Source organism: Lygodium microphyllum, chromosome 11, assembly GCF_053477565.2.
Source record: "Lygodium microphyllum isolate KBCC chromosome 11, Lygodium_microphyllum_v1.1.10, whole genome shotgun sequence".
NCBI lineage: Eukaryota > Viridiplantae > Streptophyta > Polypodiopsida > Schizaeales > Lygodiaceae > Lygodium > Lygodium microphyllum.
The window spans coordinates 6,570,997-6,587,726 of NC_141145.1; the positions used below are offsets into that span (position 1 = coordinate 6,570,997).

Below are 16,730 nucleotides of genomic sequence, written 5' to 3' on the forward strand. Positions count from 1 at the left end.
CTTTGACCTTGCCAAACATTCACGTACATAAATATTATTTTTTCATATTTTTTGCGCGCGAAAACTCCAGTTTTCTTTATTTTTTGCTATTTTTTTATTTATTATTCATAGAAAATAGTTATTTTCTGATTTATTTGTATTGTGTTATTATTTTGACTAAAAATTAACATTTTCTCCAATTTTATCCCATTTCCATTCCTTTTTCCCAACTCAAAATTAAAAAAAACCACTAATTTCCATAAAAATGACTATAATGATTAGGACCACAGTGACATAGATTGTAGCACAAGGCAACTAAGGTGGGAACTCCAAGAGCTTTATAGAAAGAGCCATTAGGCTTGGTAACAATGGAGGATGGAAAGGACACAACTATGTTAAACATGACCATACTATTGTATATCTTGGTATGTGGTTTCTTATTTTTCTTCTCCTTCAACAATGAAAGGAAGGATGTCCCTTGCCACTATTCTTCTTTTCCTTCCCATTTGAAGTAAATATAATAGTCATATTCTCTCCATTCAAGAACTACATGAGTAGATGGGTTGCCTTCTTCTCCTTCTTTTCTTCTAAACCATGGATAAAGTTCTCATACTATAGGGTTTGGTTAAGAAGAATCACACACACACACACACACACACACACACATATGTATGTATATTGTGTATGTATGCACACACACACACACGTATATATACATTTATGTGTGTGTGTGCATAAATTATTATAACGGAAAAGGAATAAAGCTACTTTAGAAGACCAGCTCATGAAGGTCTTTGAAGACCATACCATGCTCAAAATGAGCCTATCAACCCCTTCAGAATTGGAGATCATTGATTTTTTCCCTTACTTTAAAGAAGATATGAGCTTGAGTGTGTTGTTATAGAGTGTTTTTCCAACCTTTTATCCTCTCTTATGGGTAGTTAAATAAATATTTTACTAACTTGTTCTCAAAACACAAAGAAGATGAGCAAGAGGTTGATGTTGCAACCTCAAGAAGAACACTATTGAGCTATTTTGTATGACAGAATGAGGTTGTTTTTCATCTTAGAATTGTATAATAAAGGGATAAGCCATTGAGGAACTTTGTGAGACTTCCATGATGATTATGTGATGCAAATTTTCCATGGTACCATGAGACTCATATAAGGTGAGAATTTATGTATTAATCTTTCATTGTGTAAAATGGGTTTCTTTGTGAGTTCATGTGTTGTTGGCATTTGGCTTTGTGGAAGAGGTGTTTAGAGTGGTGCTACTTATCTTGTATATGGCCATGTAGCAATTAGCTCTTTTTTGGTATCTTTAAAGTCTTGCTAAGGCTTTTGTGAGGGCTTGTGGGCTCTTGGCCTAAAAGAAATTGTTATTATTTTATAGTTCTTTGGGTGGTCTTGTGGAGCTCAATTTCAAGTTTTCTATCTCAACTCAATAGAAGTCATCTTTTTGGCTTGTGTGCCTATTATTTAGTTTTATAATCAACTTTTGTGTTTAGTTCAATGATATAAATGTGATTGGTTTTTGGTGAGGTCAAAACTCTTACTTATGGAGGTAAGACAATTGGCCTATGGGCTCATGGATAATTGTGATTAGCTATTGCAAGAAGTTCTGATGAAGCTTGCCATATTTCTTGTGATCTATTTATTATCTTTTGGAGCTTTCTAATCCCTGAGGGTGTCTCCCCTATATGAGATGCACCTATTGTATACCAGGAATTTTCTTATAATTCTAATAAGGACATATATCATATGCTTGTGTCCTACACAATAACCCTTGAAGAATGATGCAAATGATACCCTTAAAGATAAGAAATATTGATTGTGATCCTTTGTCTTGCCTGGTGTGAGTCGTTTTAGACATTGAATCTTGTGATATCTCATCCCTTGCTACTCGTATTCAAGGGTAATGCCATTCTTGCATCTTGATTGGTTGGGTGGGTGATTAGGCAAAGTTAGTGGTTGTAAGTGTGGTATTGGTACCCTTTTCCCATTATGCTACTATCTTATATGAATGAGTTGTGTCTTAAAATATTGAGAGAGGGATGGAGATAAGTGACAACACAAGAGTAGCAAGAGTCCAATTACAAAATAGTATTGAGCACTCTATTTATGAAGATGAGGTACCTTTATAAAGGCATTACAACTAGTGGTTTTGGAAGGTGCTTTTAGTATCTCCAATCACACCTAAGTAGTTTTTCCTAGTTAAATGGAGTAGGTGAAAAGTGAGTTCCTATCTACACTTGTTATAGAGAGTTTCTCCCTTGATTCGTGCATGAAAAGTATAGAATAGAATATAATTGTTCCTAATATATATGGTCCATCTACAATACCCTCTATACATATCACGTGTTTGGATTACCCCCCCCCCCAATTTAACTCATGATGTAAACAACATTATGCATGACCATCTTTTGCAATAGCTCGATTACCACATTACTTGCAAGGGACATGTGTGTCTCAGAGATGTAAATGGTTTAGTATACTTGCACTTTTAGATAAGACAATTTTAGCCAAGGCCTATATATATAAAGTTACATGTGCTTATAATTATGATTTGCGACAATTACAAAAGCGAGTCCACACTTTGTGTAGTCCTTCATATGTTGAAATATCAAAAGGAGCCTTATTTCTCTCTTTTTATTAAAATTCATGGAAATGGCTTTGTGGCGGGCCCCAACTTTAGCATACCATAGGAAAGTTCAAAAGTTTGTTAGGGGTGTTGGTTTAGTGAGTCAACAAACTAAGCACCCCAACAAACCAATCACTTCTTTGTTGTTAGTAACTAACTCATGTATTTAAGTAGGGATTGTCTAGAGAAGGAAGGAAGGAAAACATGAGAGTTGAAGCTCTATTTTATTTATCTTTCTTTTTCCAGTAATTGATCTTTCCCCTTTCTAGCCAATATAATGTGTCTTGTAGATCTTGTTGGATAGGAATTTTATACATAGTTATTGGTGGAGAGAGGAAGCATCACTCATCAGATTTGGTAATCCAAGAGATGAAATTATGATTTCTTATGAATCGTCTATTGTTCAACCTTCTAGCCTAGATTATTCGTTGTAATCTTTTAGTGTAGCATTGCAACAACTATCTACAACCAACCAACAAATTTCTACTAATCAAGCCATTCTATATTTGTTAGCTAATCAAGCTACCTCTTCTTCTTCTTCTTCTTCAACCCAACATAGGAAGGTTCACCCAAAATCTTTTTCTATTCTACAGGATGTAGACATATTATCTTGGTTAGATCCCTTAAAAAATGTTGCAGATGATCATCAATGGTGGCAAGAAGGAGAAACATTCAATGAGGAACAAATGGTTTTGAAAGGAATTACATCCACATGGTATATTCAACAACTTGACGAGTTAAAACATAATTGGAATTCTTTCAGGATAGCTATAGTACCAGATTTTGCTCATGACAATGTAGCAAAAAGTGCTCTCCAAAAGATTTAATGAGTGTGAACAAAAGGAGCATGAAACAATTTCTCAATTTATTGTGCATTTGAAGAAAATTGTGATGAGATTTGATATAAAAATGATAGAGCACGTGAAGTTATTTTTTTAATGGCCTAGACTAAGACACGATCTTCGTACAGGGTTAAGTTCAAGGTCTTGAGACTTTTGCATATGATATTTAGATTGCTCAAGGAATTGAAGGAAACCTTCTCAATGACGAAGAAGATATTTTCAACAAGAAGAAAAAAATATATAGCCAACCTTGATAGTCATTATCCAAAATGCTCAAAGACGATTACTTGGTAAAGATACCCAAGGATAGCCAAAGTGTTTCAATTGTAATGTGTGTGGTCACATATCCAAGAATTGTTGGAAGCCACAAAGACCATGAAATGTAATAAAGAAAGTACGTATAAGATGTTCAACTTGAAGAGCTTTCATTATCAAACAACTCCTAGATGAACGGATGCAAGAAGCGAACCATTCATACATGCAAGCCTCAACATGAAGTTCCCAAAAGTGAATTGTAAGCACGATTAGTGTGCAAACTAATGTTTTGAATGTAGAAGTATTGTTGGATTCTTGAAGTTCTTTTTCTTTTATCAACTCTAATTTAGCAAGCATGATCAAAGCTTCTTGATAGCATATTGAAGAAATTCATGATAATGTAATAGTGCAACGTGGACTACAACATGATGTTTGACATGACTATGGAAGAGCCATGCAAATAGGAGGGTGCCTAATATACCATGCTAGATTGGATCCATGGAGGATTGAGGGAAGTCGGTAGGTTGAGAGGGACCAATGCTGGCTTTTGGACTCACTATTGCTCACAAAGAAAGCATTTGGAAATTGGATGCAAGTCATGATACTTATCTTGGACATAATCACTTGAAAGTGACTGAATATTGTTTAGAGTGGAAGATACCAAGTGCCATTCTAGAAGGCACCAAAACCTAGAATTGAATTAGAAGATGGGAAGACGGCGTCTGCACATGCCAGTGATGGAACTTCACCCCACCTCACGTTGACGAGGAAGAGAAAGCTACAATAATGCAAAAAGAGATAGTTGAAACATGACATGAGCATTTGACACAAGGCTAAGTCAACACTAATGTTTGACACGAAGCTAAGGCAATAGTAATGTCCCAACTAGTGCAAGGCTGATTAGAAAACTATAGGGATGTCACAATTAGGGTGCATTGTTTTAGGTCTCCATGGAAGAAGTTGTGCTTTGGGACTATAGCATAATAAGGGCCATATAACATGTTGAAGTGAGCATAGAAAGGGGTGGAACTATTAGTTGTCAATTGTGTAATCATGCCTACATGAAGAATGATCTATTATGGCGACAATCATGGGAGGAAAGTGAAGATGGTTTTGAAGAGCTTTTGGAGTGCCAACAGAAGGATGATTACATGAATACATGATTACATGCCAATCCTAATTATTTTCACCAATTGAATGACTATCACAAAGAACTTTTAATCATTTCCTACATAGGGGAAAAAAAAAAGAAATTCCCTATCAATTCTCTGCTAAAGGATACACATAGGTAGGGAAAGTAATTCATAGGGAAGATGAAACATTTCCTAGTTACAAAAACTAGGGAATCCCTAATTTCTCTAACTTATGTGAATTTTCAAGTAGAAAATTATATACCAAATTTTCAACTAGGAAATTATATAGAGATTGCCTTGGGGGGATCACCTTATAGGATAGTTTAAAAACTTATTTTTTGAATTTTTGTATCATTTATATACCCCATTTGTGAATTTTAGAGGCAATAGTTATATCTTTTCTATAAATTTAAAATTAAAAGAGTGTAACTTCATGGATTTTTTTATATAAATCAAATTAAAGCATGATGTTGGAATACTTTAGCCATGGAATTTTATTTATATCTAAGATGAAAAATTTCTCGCTCCAATAGAACTTGTGTGTGATAATGATTGACTGAGAAGGAGCTTGAATATAAAGGAAAAAAATATGCCATAAATGACAACATATCGATCTACATAAAATGCTCAGATAAACATCATAATGGTCACAATAAAATGTCTAAAGGACCTAGAAATGTCAAATATGAATTAGACTCACACAAGCTAATCAAATTGCTAACATCCTCTCTTAGATCATGGGTGATTTGATATAATAGAATGATATAAAGAAAATGACTCATCATAGTCTATACAACAAAGGCCACCAAAATAGGACCATGGATATCCAAGTAGTGGATGATGAAGCCACCACTAATGTGTTTCAAACAGAATCTAAGTGTCAATGTTGAGCATCTAGTACAAGATTATCCCATCAAAAATGCCTCTAAACATACGTGACCATAGATTCCTTGCCTTTTGTCAAGATGGCCAAAGTGTTGCCTCATATGAGTTCAAACTAGGAGCTAATACCGCTGTGTCAAATAATATCCTATCATGGACTTAGATGTCAATCTTAACTCTAAGATTTCAAAACTTGTCAGACTTCAGTTGGTGTGTTCAGGATGCTCCCTTATAGAACTTGTGTACCTATATATTGATACAGATGAGGCGTACCTACCCCATCTCACCACCCGCTTACGCATCCTCTCTTGCATTGGAGAGTCATAAGGGATGATTGTATCACTGGTATTGGAAAGCAAGAGGAGACACCAAGTCCTTTTTGCGATCTAAAGAAGATGATCATGTCTATTTCTTGGCCTTGGCCTTTTCTAGGATCAAAGTCTGAGTGTCTAAGAAAGATGATGATTGAGTAGAGGAGTTAGGATCTTGCTTCATCTTCATCTCTGCCTTGAAGCCTCTACCTCTTTTGCAATCCTTGTGAAAATGCCCCTTTTTATCACAATGATAATACTTGGATGGGCCTTCAACTTGTTCTACATGTCACCTCCCTCTGATGCTATAGAGCCCTCACATATGGGATGCTCTAAATCTTCACAACATGTCAACTGCTCCATATACACCTCTTCCGGCAAGTCACAATGCAAGTATACATTCTTGACATCCAATTGCTACAAAATCCAATCTTTGGGTGCTATCAAGACAATCACACATGTTGCCATGCTAGAGACTGGAGTGAATGTCTCTTCATAATATATGCTATATGTTTGAGCATAACCTTTTGCAATTAGTCTAGCATTACAACTACTAACATAACTTTCTATGTTTTGCTTGATTTTTTAAATCTACATATAGCAAATAACTTTCTTGCCCTCAAGCAATGGTACCAAATTCCAAGTCTTATTGGCTTCTAATGCAGCCATCTCATTCATTGCTACATCCTAATAAGCATGACCAATAGCATCCTCAAAGCAAGTGGGTTCAACATTCTCAACTAACATTATCATGTAAGCATAATGGTGAGTTGCATAACCTTCAAAACTAAATCATTTAATAGGGTATCTTACCATGCTAGACCTATGTACCATAGGATCACTCAGTAGAGCCTTTACCTTACCATGTGCTCTTTTTACACCTGGTGTCCTAACTGAAGGAATACCAAGCTCAACATCCAATTTCTCTGAACCATATTGGAATCTCAATCAGATCCCAAATAACTGGTAGATGCATCATTACCATCCGACACTTTCTTATTCCCTTTGTCTTTACTTTCAATACTTGTAGATGCACTTGAAGATGTGGGGCTACTCCTTAGTCGCCCAAACCAAGGGCTAATTGTAGATGTAGTACTAGATGATGTTTATGGTCTACTAAGACTATGATTTTTGCTTTTTCTTTTGCACATAACGATCATGATTATCATAATCATCTAATGTATCACCACTAGATTCATATCAATAGCTTATCTCATTAAAAAAGTATCCCTCCTCACTCTAAACTCACCTATGATGATTGGGTTATAATGACAATACCCTTTCTGCTCTAAAGAGTATCTAATTAAAATATATTTTTTAGCCTTTTGATCAATTTTGTTATGTAGCTCATTTGGTACATGAACATATGCAATACAACTAAACACTTTCAGGTGTGATACATTGGTCATTTTGCTTATAAAGCATTCTTTAGGGCTTATCCCATGAATTATACATGTGGAAGCTATTCATAATATAAACATCAATATGAATAGCCTCATATAAAAAATATTTTGGCATATTCTTTTCAACCATCAATGCTCGTGCAAAATTTGCAATATGTTTATTTTTTTCTTTCTACAATCCCGTTTTGTTGTGGGGTATATTTGTGAGTAAACAGTCTCTTTATCCCGTGAGATGTCAAGAAGCCAGTAAACTCATTAGAGAGGTAATATTCTCTTCCATCTGACCTCAAGTACTTAACTGTCAAGTATGTTTCTATTTCAATAGCAGCCTTGGATGTTTTGGAGTGCTCAAATACATCACTCTTTTTTGTTCAAGAAATATATCCATAGCTTTCTTGAACAATAATCAATAAACATGATAAAGTATTTGCTACCACCAAGAGATATATTTTGTGTAGGCCCTGAAATATGTGTATTTACAACATCAAGTATATTTCTACTTATATCTTTCTCATGAGAAAAAGGTTGTCTTGCATGCTTACCAAACTGATATGCTTTATACACTTTATGAAATTTTATAACCCTAAAAACAAGCAAACTTGCAATCAGCCGTTTATACTACATTAATTTCAACCTTTACACATTTGTATGTCCAATATATTTGTGCTATATTTTAATGTATGCAACCACTTCTTTTCTTTTAGTATACATAGCAACATTCATAGTAGGAATTCTAGATTCTAAAGTGAACATTGATGAGCTCCACTTCCTTTTGTGGATCAACTTGCACTTATCATTAGTCTTCTACAAAACAACCTTTTACATTACATCAAAATTGCAACTCTTGCTTTATCATTTGTCCAACCACTAAATTATTTGTGATTAATGGCACATTTAATAAATTTGATAGACTCTTTGTTTGGCCATCATGCAAGAATATATTTTTTTTTAATTTCTAAAATTGGATGGCACCGTCTACACATAACCTAGATTTTGTAAATCCCTTTCTTTCCAAACCATTGAGCATGACTCGTCATATGATTAAAGTCACCTAAACTGACAAATCATATATCATCATGTGTCCCATTTCTTGGAACAGTATTCATCATATGCTACAAAACAAACAGATGCTCATGTTGGTCTTCATTTTGTCATGAAAGGACGATGCATAGTTTTGTTGTTGTAATTTACCACTCCTATAGTTATCATCCTTCTTCCTATAAGAATGGGCTGTAAAATGACATGTGTTACAATAATAATGGCAAACAATACCAAAATTGCCAAAACCTCTATTTTATCATCCACCTCTTCCTCTAGAGCTCGTCGTGTCTCTAAAGTTTTCATGGCCTCTTGAAACCTTCATTTCACCAAATGCTCATTTAACTTGTTTTGTTGGTTATCACCAATACTACTATACCACAATCTCTCGAAGAGGATCTACCACATTCCCTTTCTAAACTTGAGTAAAATGCTTGAACCTGTTTACCACTTCTCTCAGATAATTCACCCCACATATTGATCCCTTTGGTAATCATGATAGAGGCCAACTCATCAAAATCTCAAAATGTCTTTCATATATATACAAAAATAGCAAATGATTTCTAAGCCTTCTCTACATAAAACCAAATCAGCAACGTCAAGCATTGTATCAACATTGCATCATCAGTACTTCAATTCACACTAGATATTAGGCCACACTTCATGAATATTTACCTTATTATAGTCATCTCTTGAATTGTCATGAAGGCCTTGTACCCCTTGAATTGTCAACACACTGGTGGTCCCAATAGATCCACACAAGAGAAACCATCCTCTTCATGTAGGTGGTTGATATCCATCAACAGAGTCAGAGTTATAAGAGACTCCAAAATACAAAGATTTTCAACAAGCACATCTAGCTTTAGAGAGTCATATAGTCCAAATTATTGGTCATGGTATACACAATGATTTCAACACAAGAACTATTGAAACCCTAGTAAAACTTAAGAAGGCCATTAAACTTCAAACTCTTCTTGTAGAAAGCCAAGAGTCCATTGAACTGATGCTCCCCTCCATTCTTTATAGTGTTGGCCTCCTTAGCAAGGTGTGTTCTAACGTAGTCTAGGGAATACACAAAAATAAAAGTAGGAAGGAAGACACACTAGCTGCTCTTATGCATAATAGTATTCCCCCATCCCCCTACATGAACATCCTCCTTTACCAGAATTCATGTTGCACCCCCACCCTCCTTTGCGTTCCTAAAAGCATGCAAGGAAAATCCCTTTTTTTCCCACAATGCATGATAATATATATTAAATACTTATTTTTCTCCTTCTCTTTTTTTTTCTCCAAGTCAACTATCATTCACCAATCAAGCATATTTGAATGAAGGTTGAGAGCTTTTTCCCATCCTTGTCCATGTTATCATTCACCACACTTATGGCCACACAACTTACATCCATTGGATCATGTATCGAGGTGTTATCAAGAAAGCCATGAGCCACCTTTCTTGTATATACCGATCATTAACCATTCCTCCTATCCTTCCAAAGATGTAAAGGTACTCAAAAACAATGCTAAAAGCATGTACTCATTAGTCGTACAATGCCACCCATTTCACCATCAACAAATTAGGGCCCTTCATGCATGAGCCTTTATTCATATAACTTAGATCATCTATACAATCAATCTCACTAGCCAAACCAAAATATATAAATATTGTCGCTAACTTCAACTACTCAAAACATCTAACTCATGTCCTTTTTCCTAGGCTTTTCATAAGTGGATGCACAACATCACGATATCCACCCTCTTCGAACCTACATATCCCTTTGATGTGCCACACTATGTAGCCACCTAGATCAAACACTAATATGATCATGAACTTCTTCTTTTGAATAATCAACCTCCCACTAGGATCAAATAGCCAAGTCATCGGTATATTCTAGAATGCATAACAATTCCAATCTCTAATTCCACCTAGATCAGAAGGCATTGATAGTGCATGACATCCATCATCCATATAGCCTTCCATGACTAATACCCATGAACTCATTAAATCCTCTGAGATCAAAGGGTAGACCAAAATATTAGTGTAATATCCTATATCTTTGAGTCTATGGAGCATCCATCTACGCATTGGTGTATTCATCCAAAGGATATATTTATGTCATACCTTCAACTCTGATAGCATCATCCATCTCTTGCACATTAGCATCAATATGATCCATCATCACATCCCCATTAATAATGTTAGACTTGTCAACCATAGCATTTGTAATAGTATCCTCTAGCATTACATTTGTCAATGCATCTCTATCTTGAGCATCAATCTACATAGCAAAAACATAGAAAAATCATGAATCAAAACCTCTACATAATCATAACCCTCCCTCTCTCTTATTCAAAAACTATTGTCACTAAAAATCTATCTTTCTATGCCTCTCTCTCATTAATAGATATACATATGTATGTGTGCATGTATTTATGTGTGTATATTGGAAGTCTTAATATGCTCATACACACATGTACACACATATGATTAGTTCAAAGTATAGCCTATGAATATTAATATTACAACAACATGATGTCAAGTTAGCAAAGACGTGCACAATGAGAGATCGAGATCATGATCTCTCTCTCTCTCTCTCTCTCTCTCTCTCTCTCTCTCTCTCTCTCATTCTGCCCCACAACTAAGTTTGCCAGAAGAAGAGTTTGCGGGACAACTCCTCACATGGAGAAGGCGTCTCCACTTCAAATGAATCTGGTTCTGCCCCGCAATTAAGTTTGCAAGAAGAAGAGGATACCAAAGCAAGCATTCTCAGGCGTCTGGACAAGGAACTCGAGGCTGGGAACGATAGCAAGGCCCTGGCCATCATCCTACTTCTAGAGGCGCTCGCAATGGCGTCAGGGCTTTTGGCTCTACAAGACAGGTCCCACAGAGGTTATACTCTCTTGCAGATTTGCGACTGAATAATATAGAGACAGACTGTCTTTTGTCTCCTGTGGACTCTACACTTGGAGAAGTTCGAAGGAATCTACAAATTGCTGTAGCCTTGGGTGGCTTGGTTATGTGGTAGACATTGCAGCTAAATCAAATTCAAGTGCTTGGCATCTTACTTGCCCTTACTCTAGCATCGGGCATAGATCTGCACGAGGCAGGACATTTCTTGATTGCTTATCTATTGGGAGTTCTTCCAAAGGGTTACACATTGTCAAGCTTAGAGGCATTGCAGAAGGAAGGCTCTTGGAATGTGCAAGCTGGGACAACATTTGTGGATGTGCACTTTCAGGAGGAGGTGAAAAGTGGGAAACTTTCTTCATTGAAGGTGTTCTCTCTGACATTCAATGGGTCTATCGAGGGGGCTTTTTCCTTGTGAGGCGACATGCCACTCGAGCTCCATAACGTGGAGCTTCTAATCAGTCAGGCTATCAAGGAGGTGAAGAAAGATTTCAAGAAGGATGCGGATAATGCCTTGAACCAAGAAACCTGTCGGCTCCACGAGAGGATCCGGCGACTAGAGGAGATGGTGAAGACACTCATGGAAGAGAAGAGGGATCTCAAAACCGACCTGGACAAGCTACAAACGAAAGTGTCACATCTACGGGAGGCAAGAGAGGACGCAGATTTCAAAGCGGACCTCCGAGAGGCTATCATGAAGGAATGACGAGAGGACCTCCAGGTATGCATTAAAACCGGAGTTGAGGCTTCGAGAGAGGGATGGGAGGAAAAAATCAAAGCAAACATGAAGGAAGAATTAGAAGGGAATAAGGAGGGGTGGATTGAGGTAGTGAAGAAGAACATTAAGAAGGAGGTCCAGGAAGAAAATAAAAAGGAGGAGGTAGTCCGCGTTCAAGAGACCTTAGAGGAGGAGAGGCTTAGGAACGCGCGTAGATTGAACATGCGTATTATCGGGCTCCCTGAAGGGGCCTCTCCGGAGGAGGACGCACGCGGGCTATGCACCCAACTAGGGTACACGAGCATGCCCTTTACTCAGGCATGGTGTGCAGGACGAGATACTACCAGGGTCAGAGCTCTGATATTACATATGAGCACACCGGAGGATAGAGCCACTTTCTTTCGGAATCGGATTTCGCTCCGAGGGATGACTGGGGCTCCCATCTTCATGGATGAGGACCTGACTCAGATGCAGATTGCACACGGACGAGCATGCATGCCACAGATACTCCAAGCACATAGAGAAGGCCGTAAGGCCTTCTATCAAGATGGCCGGATTTTTATAGATGGACGCCCCACCAAATAGGGGGGCGTGGCCTATGAGACGGGGCAGAGGACTGTACAGGAGACCCCGATACGTGTGGCAGTTTGGAACTGCAACGGCTCCCTATGGTCACGACCGGACAGACTTGAGGAGATTTTACCCGACCATGATGTTATATGCCTCACAGAGACACATGAGAGCCCAGAGAGAGGGCTTCCACGCATTACAGGATTTGAGTGGGTATCTGCATACCGGGCTACTACTAGGCAAAGCACATCTAGGGGCTTAGGAGGGGTGGCAGTTCTATTCCGTCAGGGGATACAAAGACATATCCAGTTAGTGAGACGAGATGAGGAGGCCAGTTACATATGGATCAGAGTGCAGATAATAGATGAGAGATGGATCTATATGGTAGTATGCTAATTTTCACCACGAGGGTCCAGATATGCTACTACGCAGGGTGATATTCATGCCAGAGATTCCCCCTCCCCTTATTCACAGCTCTCAGAGAACATTATTCTATATTCTAGTTTGGGTGAGGTCTTCCTTATGGGGGACTTCAACGGGTGCACACAGAGTCGACAGTGTGAGAGTTTTGATATGGAGCAGCCAGAGATCATGAGAGCATTAGACCCTGAGGAGTTGGGGATCAGTAGGGAGTCAGCAGATACTGGGCCAGACGCCATAGGGTATGGAGGGCATTTACTTGAGCTTGGTAGTATACATCATCTCGTTATTTATAACGGGATGGCACGATGGCCATATTCAGGAGGTCTTACATGCTTCCCACATGGGGGGGCAAGAGTACTGTAGATTATGTGCTCGGACCGATCGATGGGATGCATACTATCGAGTTCTTCGGCCTTGGGAGACTTCCACTTGGTGCCGATCACACCTTTCTTAGTTTCTCACTCCTCACCTCATTACCATCACCACCTGCAGATATCATACGCCACATGCATACTACCATACACTTCACTCATGAGCTCTCACATGTTTACTCACAACATCTGGAGGAGCACATCACGTCACTTGATCCATACGCACCCCTTGATACACTGACCACTGATATCACACGCATTCTACATGATTCTGCTACACTCAGTTTTCCACATCACACATACACGCACCCCCCTCGCACCGGTACCATGCCACAGAAGAGGTGGTATGATGATGAGTGCAGAGATCTACGTCGATAGCTACGCGATTTGGAGGCCAGAGGAGAGATCACACACAGACAGGCGCAGAGACGCATGCACCGCTTGACCCGCTGTAAAAAGCGGGAATGGGAGGAGGAGAGATATTGGGATATATACCACCTTCTTATGAGCAGAGATTGTGCAGAGGCATGGAGGTAGATCAAAGAACCACGCTCACCCACACCGATACATGACCCTGCAGTATGGCATGGATACGCACAGAGTTTATATCATGTACCCGCACAGCCGCTGATACCCACACCATGTACACCAAGACCGGGTATTTCATCCTTTTTCACCACTAGTATGGTGAAACATGATATCTCACGGTTACAGCATGGCCGCGCTCGAGACCAGTTTGATCTTCAGATAGAGCATATTATATATGGCAGAGACACAATGGCTCCACTCATTGCTCACCTCTTCAACCGTACATTGTCTGAGGGGTTCCCTGACTCGTGGACAGAGCACACCATAGATCCTAACACATATAGGACCATCATGATTGGGCCAGTTTTGGCCAAAATTTATGGCACGGTGATGGAGGAGGAGCTCAGCACGCTAGCAGAGAGAGAGTGCATGCGGACACCCCGGATAGGCAGGGTTCAGATGGGCATTTTCTACCATAGACCACATCTTCACTCTCCGTTGTCTAATCGACCAGACACGAGTGAAGAAACAGATATTGTACTGTTGATTTGTGGATTTCCGCAAAGCCTTTGACATGGTTTCGAGAGAGAGGATTTTCAGACGCCTACTTGATCTGGGGGTGGATGATGACATGATGTGGGGTATTTATGCACTATATGAGCGGGTTACTGGTAGAGTCAGATGTCCGGGAGGTATATCAGATCCCCTTGTGAGCACCATTGGTGTGAAACAAGGATGCCCACTCTCACCGACTTTGTTTGGGCTATACATTGATGAGATAGCAGAGTTTATTCAACAGCGAGCCAGTGGAGGTATAGATCTCAGTGGAGCCACAGTTCATGTCTTACTATATGTAGATGACATTGTGTTGGTCTCAGACTCAACTCAGGGATTACAGCAACATTTATTAGCATTGGATGATTTTTGCATATAGAGAGGCATGACAGTGAACCTTGGTAAAACCAAGGTTCTTATATTCCATACATCAGCTCAGATAAGCAGACAGAGTATTTTCATGGTAGCAGGAGGGAGTATTGAGGTCACTGGATCATATGTATATTTGGGAGTCACCTTTACAGTAGCTTCAGGGACTTTCTCGATGACACAGGCAGCTCGTAATCGTCTTACTAGAGGATACTCAGCATTGGCTCTTATGGAGGGACAGTGTCATCAGGCACATTTCCAGGAGCCCCGCACCAAGGGGTGGCTCTTTGATACTCTAGTCACTCTAGCACAGATGTATGGAGCAGCTATATGGGGGCCAGGCCTTGCCGATTATGTATGGACATTGATGGAGAGACCTCAGGTGATCATGATATCTAGATTGATTCGCAGCAAGGCCTCAGTCCCACATGACATTGTGCGAGCAGAGCTTGCCACACCACCCATGCTAGTCGAGGCATTATTTCAGATAGTCTGCTTCCTACACAGATTTCAGGATATGGACAGAGATCGCATTGCATACAGAGCATATATGGCATCTCAGGAGATGGCTCGAGCGGGGGATACCACATCATGGTATGCACAGACTAGAGCTTGGTTTGACACAGACATGGGCTGGACATTGATAGACTCCCACCTCTTCTATATGATACTCAGGCTCCCACTTACACCCTCTCTCTCTCTGAGAGGAAAAGAGTCATCAGACAAGAGATATGGCATATTTATATACAGAGGACATGGGTCAGCCCTGCACAACCACTGCCATCAAAGATGGCACATTATTATACACAATTCTTGAGCATATCAGAGCAGGGATTCATAGAGATTCCGAGATATATGCAGATCTATATGCCACATCGATTGAGAGTTCTTATTAGACAGCTCAGGGTATCATCACATCAGCTTATGATTGAGAGTGGCAGAGCCAGTGGCATCCCACAGGAGGAGAGGATATGCCCCCTTTGCAGATCAGAGGTGGAGAGTGAGGACCATTTTGTTCTCAGATGCTCGGCATACTCAGAGTTGAGATCTAGATACACATTGAGCAGCTCACTTCATGGATGTATGACTGATATGGATTAGAGATCATTTGGCCATTTTCTGGGAGAGGCATGGCACATCAGAGAGCAGAGCACATAGCGGGTCCCAGTCAGAGAGGGGCCCACCCAGACGACTATTACACAGTTCTTTCAGACAGACAGAGTGAGAACTACTGTACCAGCCTCCAGCTAGACCTCCGGGCTCACACTATAGCAGGCTGAGGACCATCGTACCCGACACCGCACGAGGATCCCTGGGTTTTGGACCCCACAGCCACACCGACAGGAGATCCGGAGGATTCTTGATCTACATCGACAGCAGACTGAAATCAGATCTCCAGTTTGCTCTTTCTCCAGCGTCGATGTACCACATCCTGCATCTAGGAGGGATCACCTGCTATTAGTGACTTCGATGATTGCTACTACATCCCAAGATAGTATATCTCCCTGCATCTTCTACATATACACATCGCACCACTTTATCACAGCCGATAGTTGTTCTCCTATCACAGCCGACATTTGTTCCCCCTTTGTAGCCATTATCTAGAGTCCCAGAGCTACATACGCACATACACATACACGACACTTATCACACTCACAGCACCGTATTTTCAGTTTCCAGCTTTTAGCTTTTCATTCAACACTTTTATTTTGGATAGCTGGACCTCATCACTTGTATCACAGTTTGTCTCATAGGCTAGTTTTGGTCTTTAGAAGACGTTAATATAACTTTCTTTCTCTCTCTCTCTCTCT

General features: G+C 39.5%; 1 pseudogene; it reads left to right on the plus strand.

Annotated features, from left to right (window-relative positions):
* LOC148028506 (uncharacterized) overlaps positions 1-11,803 on the plus strand; it is a 35,896-nt pseudogene extending 24,093 nt beyond the window's left edge.
* The last annotated feature ends 4,927 nt before the right edge of the window (positions 11,804-16,730 follow it).